The 16595-nt window shown below is 58.0% G+C and overlaps 2 long non-coding RNA genes across 5 annotated transcripts in view; both read right to left on the bottom strand.

Moving 5' to 3' along the window:
- The window catches only part of LOC142056866 (uncharacterized), a 72983-nt gene extending 64443 nt beyond the window's left edge, over nucleotides 1-8540 (bottom strand). The window contains exons 1-5 of one of the 3 annotated variants that reach the window (XR_012660449.1): nucleotides 4820-5265; nucleotides 4252-4347; nucleotides 3844-3903; nucleotides 2622-2776; nucleotides 2133-2242 (exon numbers count right to left, since the gene is read on the bottom strand). This is a non-coding gene — a long non-coding RNA (uncharacterized LOC142056866). Of the gene's footprint in view, nucleotides 1-2132; nucleotides 2243-2621; nucleotides 2777-3843; nucleotides 3904-4251; nucleotides 4348-4819; nucleotides 5266-8236 lie in introns of those variants that run through there. The other 2 variants (XR_012660447.1, XR_012660448.1) reach the window with 2 other exon arrangements.
- Nucleotides 8541-11136: 2596 nt separating this feature from the next.
- On the bottom strand, nucleotides 11137-14148 carry LOC142056862 (uncharacterized). Of its 2 annotated transcripts, none has more exons than XR_012660443.1 (2): nucleotides 13499-14148; nucleotides 11137-11669 (listed from the first exon to the last, which is right to left on the bottom strand). It is a non-coding gene; the product is annotated as an uncharacterized LOC142056862 (long non-coding RNA). The 2 variants fall into 2 exon arrangements; XR_012660444.1 differs by having other exon boundaries at nucleotides 13542-14148.
- Between the last annotated feature and the right edge of the window lie 2447 nt (nucleotides 14149-16595).

Below are 16595 nucleotides of genomic sequence, written 5' to 3'. Positions count from 1 at the left end.
GCAGAAAGGGAAGAATGAAGCCACGGGGACAGGGAGCCGAGACAGCCAACGACGGAGGGAAGGGGCCGGGGAGGGAACACCACAAAACAAACCATGGGGCGACGTGGTACAGAGCACGAGAAGGCAGAGAATTAAGAATTAGGGACAGGGAGCCAGAAAAAACAACAACAAAAAAAAACACCCAAAACAAAGGGAGATGGGGAGCAAAAGGAATTGCAATGCGTACAGAAAGAAGAGAGAAACAATTCTAAAACAGGGTCGTGGGGAAGCCAGAGACAGCAAGATGGAGAAAGGACAAAAGCTACAGGCTACAGGGCAGAGAGGGAAGAATTAATGAATAGACACAGAGAGCTGGGCAGAAAGAGATGGAGAAAGGCTGAAGATCACACGGCCGACAGGGAAGAGAGAAGAGAGGGAGGAATTTTAAAACCAGGGGCAAGAAGCCAGAGAGAGGGAGAGGGAGGCAACACTAAAATGGGGACAAGCCACAGGGCGGCGAGGAGGGAACCGATGAATAAGAACAGGAGACCAAAGAGAACACAACGTAGAATGGAAAAAAGGAACAGCGGCCCAACAGGGAAGGAGGAATTAAAGATCAGGCACTGGGAGGCAGACAGAGACAAATGAAGAAACAAGTGGGGGGAAAAAAAAAAACAAAAAACCACAACAACAGCAATGGGCTACAAAGACAGACAGAGAGGGAAGAAATAAAACATCGCAGCAAGGAGCTGGACAGAGAGAGATGAGGACAAACAAATAGCACGGGTCTACGTGACAGAGAACGTGGAATTAGAACAGAGAGAGGGAGCCGGACAGAGAGAGAGGCCGACAGAAAAATCTAGATGGGCTACAGCGGGCAGAGGCAGGAATTAAAACCTAGGGACAGGGAGCTGGACAGAGAGAGACGGAGATCCCAGGGAACAGCGGTGGCTGCAGGAAGAACAGGAGTTCACGAATAGGGAAAGGGAGCTGGACAGAGAAGAACTCAGAAAGGCAAGAACAGTAGCAGGGTACAGAGCAGACGAATTAAAAAGCGCGGCGGGAGCGTTGAGGCAGACAGAGAGAGATTAAGAAAAAAGTCACGGGCTACGTGGCAAAGCAGGAGGAATTCAGAAACGGGGATGGCAACCAAGGGAGAGTGAGCTGGTGAAGGATAACGGGCATTCAAAGTGAGGGACGGGGAGCTGCGGAAAGCGAGGCAGAGAAAAACAGAATCACAGAGAGAATCACACAAAGCCAAAAAAGAAGACGCTGAACAACAGCAACAGGTGTAACCAAAGCGATGAAATCAACCAACCAGAGACGGTGTTCCATTACGGGAACATGGAGCGTACGAATCAGCGGATCTGTCGATCTGCATTTTAGTCACTAGGCGATCGTTAATGTCAACAGAACAACAGACAACGTGCTTCTGTCAGAAAAGGATGACAAAACGCGGTTTCGTGTAGCGGACTGAGAAAACTAGCCAAGGCTGCCAAGATTAAGAGCCAAGAAGGTAAAAGGCAATTCCGGCAGGGGGAGATCGCGACCACCGACTCACGGACCACCACCGAGCCTGCGCAGTAATTTACATACGGAACAAGCAAGTTTGTACCGATCAGTAGACAGGACAATAATGAATATGTATGAATGCGTAAAAGTTTGATCTACAAATTGTAGGGGAAAGGTGTGTCAGGTACGCACGCCAGGAGGAGCGATCCCCCGTGCGTCTGGCGCCGTGAATAAAGAACGCCTGCTCTTCAATACTAAATTGGCGTTGAGTTGTTTCCGATTTTACCACGTTTTTCGGTAACACAGGGAGTCAGACCAAGAGAGCCAGAGAAAGACAAAATACCGACAGGCTACAGGACAGAGCAGGAGGAATAAAAAAATAAAAACGGAGCCAGAGCCAGAGCCAGGCAGAGAGAGTCGGAGAAAGAAAAAGTAGCCACAGGCTACAGGACAGAGAGAGGGAGGACTGAAAAGACCGGGAGGCAGGGAGCCACTCAGAGTGAGATGGAGAAAGAAGGTGCGGGGGGGCGCAAAAAAAAATATTTTGCAGCAGGTAAGGAAAGAGAGGGGGCCAGGGGAGAGACAGGGAGGGCCCAGGATGCACAAGAGAGGCAACGGGGCCCCAGTGGCCCAGGACTCACCGCGACTCTCGCTCTCAGCGCTGCTGGCACAATTTAGCCGTTCGGATGCTTCTTTCCCCTTCTCTCCTCCCTGCCTCTTCTGCAGCTCCAGACTCTAGGTCGTCCTCCACCTAAAGAGAATACATGGGTGTCTTACAGCTCTTACGAGATGAGGCTTCCTAGACACTTAGCCTAGCTCGCTCGTGCCAGAGCTGGGGGCAGGCGCACGGGGCAAGGGGGGCCAGGGGAGGCTGAGGGGGAGCTCTGGTGAGCTGGGGAGTCGGCCACCTTCTGCGCCCTGGGTAGGGGGAAGGGGTCATCATCCTCCTCCTCCTTTCCCTCTTCCCTTCTATCAGCTCCCGGGTAACTCCTGGGGCTGCCCTCACCCACTCGCCTTTAGCATACCAGAAGCCTGCCTCGGCGGGTCGTTTGAAGCTTCCCATCCCACCAGCCCCAGTAGTACAGGCACACAAGGAGGCACCCCTGCACCCACCAAAGGGGCTCGCTCACCTCGCCGGCAGCCCTAGGCCTCACCCGACACAGGGAATCGTGTCCGACACACCACCACGCTGCAGCAGGAGCGGAGGAGGCCTTTCCTTACCAGGAAGCAGCAACGAGCACGGCGGCATCACCTCGCAGGCACTGCAGCATCGCAGGGCTGTTACCTGCGGAGAGAGCAATGTGGATCACAGGGATGCCACCGTGCGTGCGCGGCTCCTGGGCTCAGTACCCAATTCTGGTTGCTGGGCAGCGGCATTATCTGAATTACTCTTCTCGATTAATACCATCCAGAAACCATAACTTGGCTGCATCCACAGAGCTTCTATTCCTCTGCACCTTTCCCCCTCGCAGCCCCAGCAGCACCGTTCATTGCCTCTGCACCAAACAGCAAAGCGTCTCGAGCATTTGTCCTTTCCTCTCAACTGCTTAAAAAAATCTGGTGCTTGCTACTGTCCATGCCACTGCCCCCCCCCATGCCCGAGGGAGGAGAAGCAGCACAGCAAACCTGGGGAACAAGGTTGGGTTCCCCACCCCCGCAGAATAAGCCCCAGGAACTGCTTGTAGGCACGTGGCATCAGGGTTGTGATAGGGTTTTGTTTTGGTTTTCTTTTTTTCCCCGCCTTCTTTACATAATGTAATAATTGGGGTTGCTTTTCCAAACTACTGAGTTCTGTGGGGACTTTTTGTGCTTTTACCCTACAAAAAATGGTCATTTTCACTTTCGGTTTTGTGCATGAGAATGGTTGGTGGGTGCTTTTAGGTGGTTGTTCCTTCCCCACCACCACCCTTTTTTTCCCTTTCCAGCTGCACAAATCCAGCTGGAGTTGGCTTTCCCAGAAGCCCCAAGTTGTTTTCTTTCCACCAGAATTCTTTCTGTTTTTTCACCCCCCATTGCAGACCCAGAGTCGGGGGTTTGAGGTATTTTTGTGCCCAGGCAGCAGCTCCCAGGCTGCATAAGCAGCCCCACAGGGGGAAGTCCCCGTTTGAGGGAATCGGCCCCAAATTGGGATGGGAAAGTGAAGAGAAGGAGAAAAAACCCTGAATAACCTGAAAAAGAACACCTACTCCAGCCCACCAAGCACCGGTCACCTTGCCTGACTCACCTCCAGGGCCCAGATCACGCTCGGCTCATCGCTTAGCGCCCTCGGATCACAAAAAAAAAAGAGTAAAACCCATAATGGAGCCCTATAGCCATCAGTCACATCTTCCCTCCAGTACTACACAGACTCACCTTCTTACAGCGCTACCCTGGGCTCTCCTCCGTTGCCCTGCACGACTCATCCATCTGCACCTGGAAAAACAGTGTTACTGACAAATCACCTGGAGGCACAGCAACAGCTTAACCATTCCACAGCTCTTGTGCCCACGTAGGAATACCGTCTAGAGCCCAACTACAGCCTGCTGTTAAAGGAAATGCATTAAATCAAACGTTAAGCCCTCGCACATACAAGCCGGAACAGCAAAAACACCGCACGCTCGCGCACCCAGGGCGCAGCCCGACGGAGGTCCACGCGCACCTCGCCGGTTTGATGCAGAGCCACCCAGCATCCCTGCGAGCACAGCTGCAGGCGCAACAGCAGTTTCACCTACACCCATCTCGGCGCGCAGCGCTTCTGAAGCTTTAAACTGAAAGCCCTACCTTGACGCTTGGCCACACTAGAAGCGAGCCGTAGCTAGAACTCCACAGAAACACAGCAACACAAATTGCACACCCACAGCGGCGACAGCTTCGCAGCTATTTAGACCAGGAACAACAGAGAAAAGTAAAACAGCTTCATCACCTGCACAGGAAAAGCGGCAGACAGAGACAAAGGGTCAGCATTCATAGCCCTTACAGAACACAGGCATCCTCTCTCCTTCCATTCCTAAACCCATCCCCACTTAGGTCGAAATATCGCAGCCCTGCTGTGGCAATATCGAGAGCGGGGAACAAGAGCCCTGCCGCCGGCCGTTTGTGCGGCAGGACACAAAAACAGAGGGACATGTTTTGCCACACACAACCCTGAATCTCCTGAAAATTTATGTTTACTAAAAATAGCCATTGGGAACATATTCCCAAAAACATTCGGCAATGAAACTTTTATGTGTTTGACACCCGCACATTTTCTGGGAACTTGCTATTTGCTTCCTGGTTTTGCTGGTCTTCCCTCAGAAATTCTACCTGCAGCCAAGTTATTCCCACCCGCCCGACCGGTTCAAGCATTCACCTTCCTGGTATTACCAGCACATTGACACAGGCGAGGAACTTAACTGCTCTTCTAAAACTATCCAAATGACAATTACAGCCCTGAAAGAGGAGTGGAAGAGAAGAAAAGGAGAGATCAGGCAGCAAAAATGCTCTGCAGGCTGCTGCCAGCCAACACTGCACTCTTTTGTTAAAGCCACCCCGCCCCGCCAAATGCAAACAAAAAAAACCCATGACTTCGTGGAGTGCGTTTTTTTTTTTTCTTTTCAGCAGTCCTTTTGGAGCTCATCCCTGTCTCAGCATCTTGTCTTGTCAGAGCATGAAGTGCAGATGATCTGTATCCCGAAGACATTTGCATGGGATGAATACATTTTCAGAAATAGACCAGATCTGTGAGACTCATGTCACCTTTGTGGTTTTAATAATCATAACTCAATTTTATCGACTGACACACACTTGTGAGAACTAATTAACTTTGAAACTTAGCCTCTCCTTGGGGAAAAAACGTGTTAGACACCAAATGAAACTGATTCAGAGCTCCGAACCACGATGGAGCCGATAGAGCTGTTGTGACTTAGTTTGTATGATTAATTAATTGGTTAATAACTATCCTAAGCAGCACAGAAAGAAGAGCTGGACCCAAAGAGGGTGCGCTGCGCTGGATCCAAAAAGCACCCTTCCTCCAGAGACCCGCCTCAGGTGGCGAGTTCGCTCTGGTGCATGCTGGCCTCCCGAACTTCGGGGTCCAATGTGACCGGACCCCCACCTCCGGGGAGGGTCCTCGTACCCTGCCCAACCCCTGCTTTCCCCTGCAGCCCCCAATGCCCCCACCCCACCCCAACCCCCCAGCCTGCACAAGCAGCCAAACCGGCTTCTGCTTTTGGCCCCCAAACCAGCTCACTTTGGGACCGGTTCTGAGCCAAAAAGCCCAGCTGCTGAGCCTGTTCTCAAATCCCAAAAGCGCAGCACTTGAACTCTGCTCCTCAGCCCAAAACCACACCACTTAGTCCCCTCGCTCAGGCCCTCAAAACGCACGACTCGATCTGTTTCAGGGCCCCGGCGTCAGCCACAGGAGCCTGCTCTCAAGGCCCAGGAACAGAAGAGCTGTGCTCTCCCCGTTCAGGGACCAAACCAGCTGAGCCTGGCTGCGTCCCGGCCCCCTCCGCAGTCCCCACGGGCAACGCTCAGGGCCGCGGAGAGCGCAGCCACCCCACAGCCCTGCACCCCCACGGCCCACGCGGGCACTGTCGGGGAGGCCTTGGGAACTGAACTGCGCGGGCCCGGCCCCGCACCCCGGCGGGGCAGCCCAGCGCCGGCCCGGCAGCGCTTTCTTCCTGCTCTCACAGGCCGCGTTTCCCCGGCAGCGCCGGGCCCGCACCCCAACCCCACAGGGGGCCGGGCCCGGCCCGCCTCCAGCAAACCGCGGCGGCAGCAGCCAGGGTCCTTGCCTGCCTCGCGGGCAAGGGGGGACCCGCCCGGCACCACAGGAGCCCCCGCCGGGGTCGCCGCCGCCGCCCGACCCCAACGAGGAGCAGCCGAGAGCCGGGTGGGGCTGCCCCTACTTCCCCACGGCCGGGCACGGGCTCGGCCCCAAAACCCAACCACCGACCCACGATAGCGCTCGGCCCGGGGCCACTGCTGCCCGCAACCCCCCCCCCGGGGACTCCGCGGACCGGGAGACCCCACAGCCGAAACCCACCGACCCACAGCGTGCCCGGCCACGCGGCTCCTCACCTGCCCCCCGGCGCGGCTCCGGCTGCCCCACGGCCCGGCACGGAGCCGAACCCGGCCACCGGACCATCCGCCGCCCCCCCACCCCCCCCCCCCCCGGACGCTCCGGGACGGTTCCCGTCCCTTTTCGCTCTGACGCCTCGAGCCGAGCCGGCCCCGCTCCTCCGAGCTACCGGCGGTGCCCGCTCTGCTGCTCGGGGCCAGGCCCTGTTCTCGCCCAGCCACGAGAAGCCGCCCCGGGGTCTCCTCGGTGCGTCCAGCCGCGTGCCGTGCCGGAGCGGGGAGAGCCGGGTACGAGCGCGGAGCCCTGGGGCAGGGGTTGCCCCAGTGCCGCCGACTGTGTGGGGGGGTGTCGTCGTCCCCCGCCCCACGCGGGGGGCGCACACACGGTACACCCGCGGGCAGGGGCATCCCCGGGGAGCCGTGCAGCCGGGCTGCGCCGTAGGAGGGAAAGGTGATGTTGGTTTCCCATTTTCCCCGCAGCCTGATCCTCCCCCCTCCCCCACCCCTTCCTGCGCGTTACAGCCCGCGAAAAAGCTTTTAACAACCCGATCGACAACACTCCCTTTATCCCTCTTCCAGCAGCAGCAGCGAGAGATTAAGCCAACTGCAGCAGAGAGGAAGAAGGCAAGGAGAGCCTTTTCAAGCAAGGGCAGGACAAAAATGCACGGCGTGGACAGGCACAGGAGAGGCTGCATTATCTGGAAAGCACAACACCTCCCCAACGGCAGAAAATAAGGAACGAATCGTTTCCAAGGAGCTGCAGCAGACGAATCACCTTTTTCTTTATTGCTCTCCTGCCCTTTGTTATCCAAAGCGATAGGCTTCACCACCGGGCAGAAAATATCTGCCTAGATTTACACGGACAACCAGAAACAATCAAGCCACCCAGGAAAAAGTTCACAGCAGAGGTATAACACATCAGCAGCTAAAACATTTGTTATGCAGGCACAACTAGGCACTAAACAAAGGCTTTCCAACACTGGAGGTCTAGAACAGGTAGACATTAGCACAGAAGCATAAGGGGCTCTGTCACCCTGCACAAATCTCCCCGTGCCTACACACGCACACGTTCAGAAGTTATTTATCAGAAAACGCCCAACTGAGCCATTTGCCACAGTCACCAGACTCACGACGTGATAACACGACATGACACACGAGGTGGGCTCAGAGTTTTAAGGCAAAAATACCTCCCCCGCCCCCCACCGGAGATCTTTCAGGCTCCAGACCTGCCATCTCCCCGCACCAAACCTACCCGGCCAAAGGGTTTCAGGTGGCCCAAAACACAGTACACAGAAAATAGACGGGGAAAGCCCTACATTGTGCAAAAGCGAACGATGCCCGACCAGGGCTTCTCTGCGGGGCCCGGGCCCGGCACGGAGCCCCCCACCACCACCCCCCCCGCCCCGGGGTCGGGCCCGGGCCCGCACGGAGCCCCCCCCACCGCCCCGGGGTCGGGCCCGGGCCCGCACGGAGCCCCCCCCACCGCCCCGGGGTCGGGCCCGGGCCCGCACGGAGCCCCCCCCACCACCCCGGGGTCGGGCCCGGGCCCGCACGGAGCCCCCCCCACCACCCCGGGGTCGGGCCCGGGCCCGCACGGAGCCCCCCCCACCACCCCGGGGTCGGGCCCGGGCCCGCACGGAGCCCCCCCCACCACCCCGGCCCGGGCCCGGGCCCGCACGGAGCCTCCACCGCTGCCCGAACTCACTCACCAGCGCTCTCCGGCCCCTGGCCACGGCCGCGCTGCTCTCCCAGGCGGCTGCCGCAGGCGAGGGTCGGGCGCTGCCAGGCCTCCAGGAGTCCTGAGGAGCTGGCGGCCACCGCAGGGGATGGCTGCCTGCGGTCGGACTGCCGCGGCGCTCCCCGCCCAGCTCCGAGCAGTCTCCGCCGGCCACGGGCTTCCCACGCCGGGCCGCAGAGGGGCCCCGGCACCGCAAAGAGACACCTCGCGGCGCAGCCGCCCCACGCACCGCTCCCACCTCCGCTCCGCCGCGCTGCGCCACCGGAAGCCGGAGCCCCGCGGGGCGGCCCTTAGAGGGCGGCCGGAAGGACCGGCCCCCACCGGCCCCGCCCCCGCGCCGGACCGCCCCCGCGCCCAGCCGTTGAGCGCCAGCGCCCCCTGCTGGCCGGGCCGCGCTCAGCACGCGAGGGCGCCGTGGGCCGGGCGGGGGGGGCGCGCCGGCTCGGGGCCAGCTCCTTTCGGGGCGAGCGAGCGAGCGAGAAACCCCTGCGGGCCCCGGTCACGGCCGGGCAGAGCCGCGCGCCCTCCGAGAGCGGCTGAACGGGGCTGCCCCTCGTGACACATCCCGAGCCGTCCGCGCCGGGAGCGGGCAGAGGAGGAAGGGGCCGGCGGCCGCGGGGCCCTGGCCGCAGGCACGGCGGGGGGGGGGGGCTGGGGCCCGTGGGGCCGCCCTGCTGGGTCACTGCCCTGCGCCGCACCGTGCTGGGGGCTGGGGCCCGACCGGCGCCGGGGGACCGGGGGCAGCCACGAGCAGAGGGCCTGAGCTTAGCCACGGCCAGCAGAACACCTCGAAGCGTGAGACGCTGCAAGGCCAAGGTGGTCCTTGGCAATGGGGGCGCCTGGGCTCGGCCTCCGCCTTACCCGTCCTGGGTCTGCGCGGCGTTCCAGAGAAATGGTGTTTTCCTTGTGTGGAAGGTGGGCTGGCCGTTCGGCCGTGCCCCGGCTGTTACGGATACTGCCAAAGGCGCTCGCACGCTCTGGCCCGTTACTGCTGTGGTACCGCGCTGTAGCAGAAAGAAGAGGTGTGTTTTCTCACAAAAAGCCTCCTATGGTCAGTTGAAGAAATAACCTCTTTCCGTGGCACTGACTCTTTTCGTACAGTCCATAGCCGGCTTTCGGCTTTTGTCTTTACAGCATTCAGTTTGCTTTCTGCCAAGCTTTCTACCTGCTGTGAAACATTTGGATGGTTTTTTCTTGTTGGTTTTTTTTTCCCCTACTTGCTCCACAACTCCCACACCAACCACCCAGCGCGGCTCGCCTTTCAGCCCCCAGACCGAGGAGCCTTGCCCTGGGACGGCCCTTACATGTCAGCAGAGTTGTTCCAGCTCTCACCCTGTCCCTACCCAGCTGAGGACGTCTGTGTCCGTGGGAGACACCCAGACACTCCCCCTGCAGCGTGGCAGTCCCCTGCCCCGTCAGTGAAAACTGCGGCAATATCGGCTAAGTTTAAAAGCGTCGGCAGGAGGTGCAGAATACGTAAATAAAGTGGCGGTTGGCTGCCGGGTAAGGGTGCAATATAAATACATTTTGTTTACAGGCCTTCGTGCCTATTCAGCGTTGAATGGCACCGCAGCCCACCCACCCCGGGGCTTGGAGAAGGGTCTCTCCAAGGGAACAACCTAAGACAGCGCAGGAAGCCCAGCTGCCACGCTCCCAGTCGCTACGGGACGCTTGCTTACAGTTACACCGACGAGGGTACGGATGAGGCTGGAACTAGCAGAAATGCTGACTCTTCTGGCCTTTTATTTGTGGAAGGTACAGCGCGCGAGCCTCGGCGGCTCACAGGAGAAGCATGCAGTGCTGCCGGACTCTCATTCTCAGCTCACGTACTACTGCCAAAGCTCCTGCCCTGTGCTATGCCAGATGCCGGCTGGCGTGAGCGCCTGGGCTCCTGAGGGACCCCCTTGTCCTGAGAGCCAGAGGTACTCACTTCCCTTTGCATGAGGCTTGTAGGAGATATACCCTGCAATTTTAAAAATCTGTATCAAACGTGGCAGACTCAAAAGGGGGCATTTTTAAAAAGGCAGGTTTGTTTTCTTTTTTAAATTTACGATCTACAGCCTAGCAAAGAGCTCCCTTTCAGTGTCAGTCGCTTGGCCTTCTCCCCTGCTGATGAGGTCCCAGCCTCCCGGTGAGATCTCGCTGGAGATATTCTCAGTTTCCCTCAAGTACGGGGCTGCCCTGGCCCGAGGCCAGCGAAGAAGCTGACTTTGCCCGTGCCTGAATCAGCAACACGTCCAGCAGGCGACTTGCAGAGCCCAGGGAACCCTCGTAAAGAGGTGTGGGGGTGGGCTGCGCCACGTCTGCGGCATCGGCCGTGGGAAAGGACCGGCGCAGTAAAACAGGTGGGTGAAACCGCGGTCCGCACCAATACGTGCTGCTGCCTGGGGCATCGCTTTGCTGCGGGTCAAGTCAGATGCTCTCTGTAAGAGTCAGTCAGGGTAAAGGCAGCAGCAGATTTTTTTTCTGCTCATTTTAAAAAAGGCTGGATGGAGCCCATAGAGGAAGGCACTACACGTCTTGCTGGGTTTGTTTCCCTGCCTTCTCGTAAGCTGTCGCGGAAACTTGCACGAGGAAAGCCTGTGCAAGCTGATGATGACAGCCACACACGGTTGAAGAGGGAGCAGATGGTGAGAGCAGAGGTGCGCGCTCAGGCTGTGCGCTGGAAGCTAATGCTAATGCTGCAAAATAAAGAGTGGATTTTCTTTTTTGGGTTTAGGTGAGCGCTAAACATTACATGTGCGTATGTGTGTGTGTCTCTCGCAGGTTTTTTCATACACCCCACCCCAAAAAAACAACCCACACATGCCACGCGTTAAACAGTGGTTTTCCATTGTACTTAGAAGTCCTTACATAGGTGTGTTGGGTTGTTCTTTTTTTAATGCAGAAACAGCAATACAATAGATTTAATACAGCTAGCAATTAGATGGGTGTAGCTTTAGAGCGTCGGCTGTTTACAAAGCAACTGCACACCTTCTTTAACTCACAGTTTAAACAAATGAACTTGCAGTGCATCACACGTGCTTTGTACAATCACGTTCCACACGGCAGGTCAGATGCTTCACCCTGCCTTGTCCTTGTTCCCCCGACTCCCACGGGACCGCCAAGGCCATCCTGGGGACAGCGCCGCTTTCTAGCAGCTGGGTTGCTTGCCTGGACGCCCCACAGACAAACAATCATTTCCCCACTGAACCTCTTCTCAAATATTTTCCTACCCCTGCAGGCCCCACGTCCTTTGGTTCATATTTCCTTTTTTCCGGGCTTTATGCACAGGACCGATGATTTCCAGAAACAGAAACAGAGGCTGATTCAGTCCAGGCTAAACATTCTCTGACCTAAACCAAACTGCCTTCGAAGAGATAGCTGTACCGTAGGCACCACCTCGGGAACAGAAGTTGCCCTGTCATAAAAAAAAAAAAAAAAAAGAAGGAAAACAAGGCATTTCAGGCTGAGGAGGCTGAACGGTGTGCTGGGGGCGGTGGGGGGTTGTAAATAAACAGGTCAGACGATTAGAGCGAGCTTAGCGTTGCAAAGCGTGCCATTATTTTTAATTTGGCAGTCAGAAGAAAATAGATTCTGACACTGATTTCCTGTGTGCTGCGGGAGTTCTCGCCTCAGCATTCCTGTGCACCATTTTACTTTTGTGTCCCGTCCGCTTTGCTTTTGCGCTGTAGCTCTCCGGTTCTAGCTACGCTTCCCACCACCCCCGTTACTCTTTGACAAGCCCAGCTCTCACTGTGCTTCCCTTCCCGTATGCGCGTGCAGGGAAAAGCCCGCGCGTCTGCCACTACAGGACACGCTCTGGGAGGCAGGAGAGATGACGACGCTCCCTGACAGAGGACACAGCTGAGGGGCGGTCCGCCGGGGCTGGGGAGATGGCAGCACCTTCCCTCAGCTGCCCCATCCGAGCACGGGTGCAGGTGAGCGCTGAGGAGAGACAAGCAGGCAGGAGCCGCAGAGCGAGAGAGAAAATAAAATTCACGGGTGGGTGCTACTTATGTCTCATTTTTAGCGCAAGGGATGAATTCTCAGCACATTCTTAGACCTGCCCCTTTGGGACTCACGGAGAAGAGGGAGGTTGGCCACGCGGTGCAGCCCAGCTCTGCTTCCCCTAAATGGTTTTACTGTTCAGGTGTTGCCCTAATCTGGCCGGTACCCCTGCAAAGGGTTTGGGATTTCTGCTGCCTCTCCGGGCCAGCCACAGACCCGGACTTCATCGCAGCGAATGACCCTGCACTCCTCAGAGCGGTTGCCAAGTCACATCCCGCTGCCTTCCCTGCAGAACTGGTGACCCTTTTTCAGCCCTTGCCCCCTCTTCTCTCAGCTCGTTGCCCATCCCTTTATCAGTGCCAGCACCGATCCTGCCTCCAGCTCGCCCTGTCTCCACCTGCGAGCGCCCAACACGAGCTAAATGTCTCCTCAGTGATGCATGGAAGAGATGCGCAAGTAACCCAGCACAGACCCCCTGCAAACATCTTCTTTCCATTTTCTTTCCTCTCCTGACACGAAGAGATGACTTAGGAAAAGCGTACTGCTCCCATTTCACCTGCACTGCTTCTACTTTCACTTTCGCTCTCCTTGGCAGTAATTAATAGCGGTGGTTGGGGGGGCATTCCCCCAAAGCGGCTGCAGTTACATCCGGGCGGTTGTGGCACTCCATTAGCTTTGTAATTTTAAATCTAAATCTTCTGGAATTGTTAGTTCTGGTCAGGAATCACCCGCACCTGCAAATTTTCTTAATGCCTACGCTTGAACCCAGCCACTGCTTAACAGCTCACCATTATTTCTCTTCATTTAAGAATCTAAAGCTTCGTTTACTGCTTGGGTTGGAAGCAGGAGCTGTCGCTGCCTCTGAACTTTCTAACAGCCCTGTTACAATTTCAGTATTACCCGCTCCCAATTTAGCTTTCCGGGTCAATTTTCATTCTAGATTCTAAAATTTCCTTATTTTGTTTCTGATCAGGAGTCGTTAATGCCTGCAGTTGATTTAGTAACAGCTGTATTTAGATTGAGCTATTAATGACTCGCAACTCTATTTATGGCATAAAAAAGGACTGCCTTTATTTTTTTTTAATTACAGATTAGGAATAATGACTGCCTGGTTTGTTCAGTAATAGGTGCGATTAAATTTAGTCACGACTCCTCCCTAAATAAAATGTATTTATTTGCACTCTAACAATTTAACCTTCCCTTTACTGGTCAGGGGCACCGACAAGTGCCCGTGCGTACCTCCGCTCCCCCTGCGCCGGCTCCCCAGGGAACAGCCTCTTACCCTGACCAGAGTCTGCAGCGGCCCGTTGTTGTCCCAGCTCCTCGCCCTCGAGAAAGCGGCCGCCTGAAGCGGCGGCAGCTCCGCTGCTGCCCACAGGGGACGGAAATGGCGCGGGGTAAAGCTCTCCGGGCCGCCTGCGTCCCGCGCGGAGGCGGTGACCTCAGCAGCCTGTACGCTGTTGGGGCCGAGCCAACAACCTGAGGAGGAGTCGCAGGGCGTAGCTGTTTCTGCAACAACCACGCTTTCCCGCCTGGCTGGACAAGAAAGCGGGGCCTGCGGGGGCCTGGAGAGGCAGCATCGCTGTAGGTTGTGCCACGGCTGTTGAGAGGCCAAGGCAACACCTGAAACAGTGAACGGCACAACTAGTGAAAACCCCCAAGGTTCCGGGTTCAGTAAAGACAGGAATTGCAGCAGCACAATAAAATGATCTCATGAGGGGAAAAAAACCAGCAAAGCAAAAACCAAACCCCAAACAGAACACCATACCACTAAACTGTCTCACCGCCCCCTCAGTGCCCAAAACAGCATCCCGGGAGAAAAAAAGCAAAGCAGGCCACAAGGGACCTTTCTAGTACAGATGCCGCCAAAGAGTGCCAAGCTCTGGAATCCTTACCTCAGGCGACGCCTCCGCTTCTCTAAACGCCAGAGAACGCCTGCCCGGGGGGCTGAGACAGCCCCAAAGCTGCGACCGCCCGAGGGAACACGGGAGCACCGACGCCAGAGGAGCCCAGTGGCAGCAAGAGCTGCCAGAGCCCCGGCTGGGGCTCTTCGACCCCCGGGCCCCGCCCCCGCCCTTCCCACAGCGCCCGCGAAAGGGGCGGGCCGAGCCCCCCCGAGGGATGAAGGCCCCGGGAGCCGTACGAGAGCCGCCTGAAGTTCCTGGCACGGGAGGGAGGGGGGAGAGAAAACACCCAAACCGAGCACCCCGAGCGGAGCAAACACAGGCTCGGGCTGTTGCCGGGGGGCGGGGCCTGTCGCTAATGGGAGAGAGCCGGCACCGCCCCCCGAGCCGTTGCCAGGGGGTGGGGCCTGTCATTACGAGGAGCTGCTGGTACTGCCCCCCCCGGGCCGTTGCCAGGGGGTGGAGCCTGCCACCGGCACCGCCCCCTGACCATCACCAGGGGGTGGTTCCTGTCGCTAAGGGGGTGTGTCAAAGAGACTCTGGCAATGCCCCTGGAACCATCACCACGGGCAGGCCCTGTTGCTATGGAGGGTGGGGCCAGGCAGCACCAGCAACACCCCCAGGCTGTCACCAGAGGGTGGGACCTGTTGCTACCTGGGGGTGCTGGGGAGCACAGGAGCACGGCCCCGCCCCACCAGGCCCTCGCCAGGGGGCGGGGCCTGTCGCAAAGGTGGGTGGGGCCAGGTGGGTCAGACATCAGACTGCCCGCCCGCCCATCGCGGGGGGCGGGGCCCGTTGCTAAGAGCGTGGCGAGGGGTATCAGCACCACCCTCACCCGGCTATCGCAAGGGGTCAACACCTGTCGCTAAGGGCTGTGCCTACACGGTTCCGGCCCCCACGGTGCCGTCACCAGGTAGCGGGGGGGTGTCACTAAGTGGCGTGGAGAAGTGAGCGCGGCAAAATGTCGGTACAGCCCGTGCACGGCTGCTGGCTGCAGTACCGCGGTTTGATCGCACGGTGGCAGCAGAGAACAGAAAAAGGCGCCACTGCGCATGCGTAGCTGCCCACCTGCAGTACCGCGGTTTCATCGCACGGTGGCAGCAGAGAACAGAAAGAGTCGCCACTACGCATGCGCGGCTGCCAACCTGCAGTACCGCGATTTGGTCGCACGATGGCAGCAGAGAACAGAAAAGGCGCCACTGCGCATGCGCTGCTGCCCACCTGTAGTACCGCGGTTTGGTCGCACGGTGGCAGCAGAGAACAGAAATGGCGCCACTGCGCATGCGAGACTGCCCACCTGCAGTACAACGGCTTGGTCGCACGGTGGCAGTAGAGAGGAGAAGAGGCGCCACTGCGCATGCGCGGCTGCCCGCCTGCAGTACCGCGGTTTGATCGCACGGTGGCAGCAGAGAACAAAAAACGGAGCCACTGCGCATGCGCGGCTGCCCACCTGCAATACTGCATTTTGGTCGAACGGTGGCAGCAGAGAGCAGAAAATGCGCCACTGCGCATGCGCGGCTGCCCGCCTGCAGTACCGCGGTTTCATCGCACGGTGGCAGCAGAGAACAGAAAAAGGCGCCACTGCGCATGCGCGGCTGCCCGCCTGCAGTACCGCGGTTTGGTCGCACGGTGGAAGCAGCGAGCAGAAAAAAGGTGGACACTGCGCATGCGCGGCTGCCCAACTGCAGTACGAGGGTTTGGGCGGTCGGTGGAAGTAGGGGGCAGAAAATAAAGCGCCACCGCGCATACGGAACTGCTTGGATGCAGTACCAGAATCTTCTTGCACGGTGGCAGCAGCGACCAGAGGAAAACTTCACCCTCGGGAACGGGTGGCTGCCCGTCTGCAGTAGCCGGTTTTGATCGCTCGGTGCCTGCCGCGATCGGGTAAGGGGCGGGTGGAAATCTCTACCAGGGTAGCGCAGCTCCTCCCTGCTGTTCCGCGGTTCGGTCGCTCGGTGGCAGCAGCGAGCAGTGACACATCGTCGCCACTGCGCATGCGTCTGTTCCGAGTGCAGTACCGAAGTTTGGCCTCACGGTGGCAGCAGGGACAGACCATCGCCAGTGTGAATGCACGATTCCCGGCTGCAGTAGCCGAGCCCGGGGGCAGCGGGATCATATCCGTGACTCTTCTCTGGGGCAAGACCCGCGCCGGCTCTGGGTGACGTTCGCCGGGATAACGGAACTGTTACTGCGTGCGCAGAGCTCATGTTTCTCTGCACCTTCCCCACTCCTGCAGCCCCAGCAGCGTCAGTCATTGCCTCCGCACCGCCCAGCACCGAAGTGCCTCGAGCATTTTAGTCCTTCCGTCTCGACTGCTTTAAAAATCAGGTGGCCATTACTGTCCTCCCTCCTGCCCCACTCACCCCCACCCCACGCCCTAGGGAGGAGAAGCAGCACAAACGACCTGGGGAGAAAGGTCCCCTTTCCCACCC

Source organism: Phalacrocorax aristotelis, chromosome 4 (genome assembly GCF_949628215.1).
Source record: "Phalacrocorax aristotelis chromosome 4, bGulAri2.1, whole genome shotgun sequence".
NCBI lineage: Eukaryota > Metazoa > Chordata > Aves > Suliformes > Phalacrocoracidae > Phalacrocorax > Phalacrocorax aristotelis.
The sequence above is the reverse complement of the archived record's forward strand: the minus strand, read 5'-3'. Positions and strand labels throughout refer to the sequence as shown.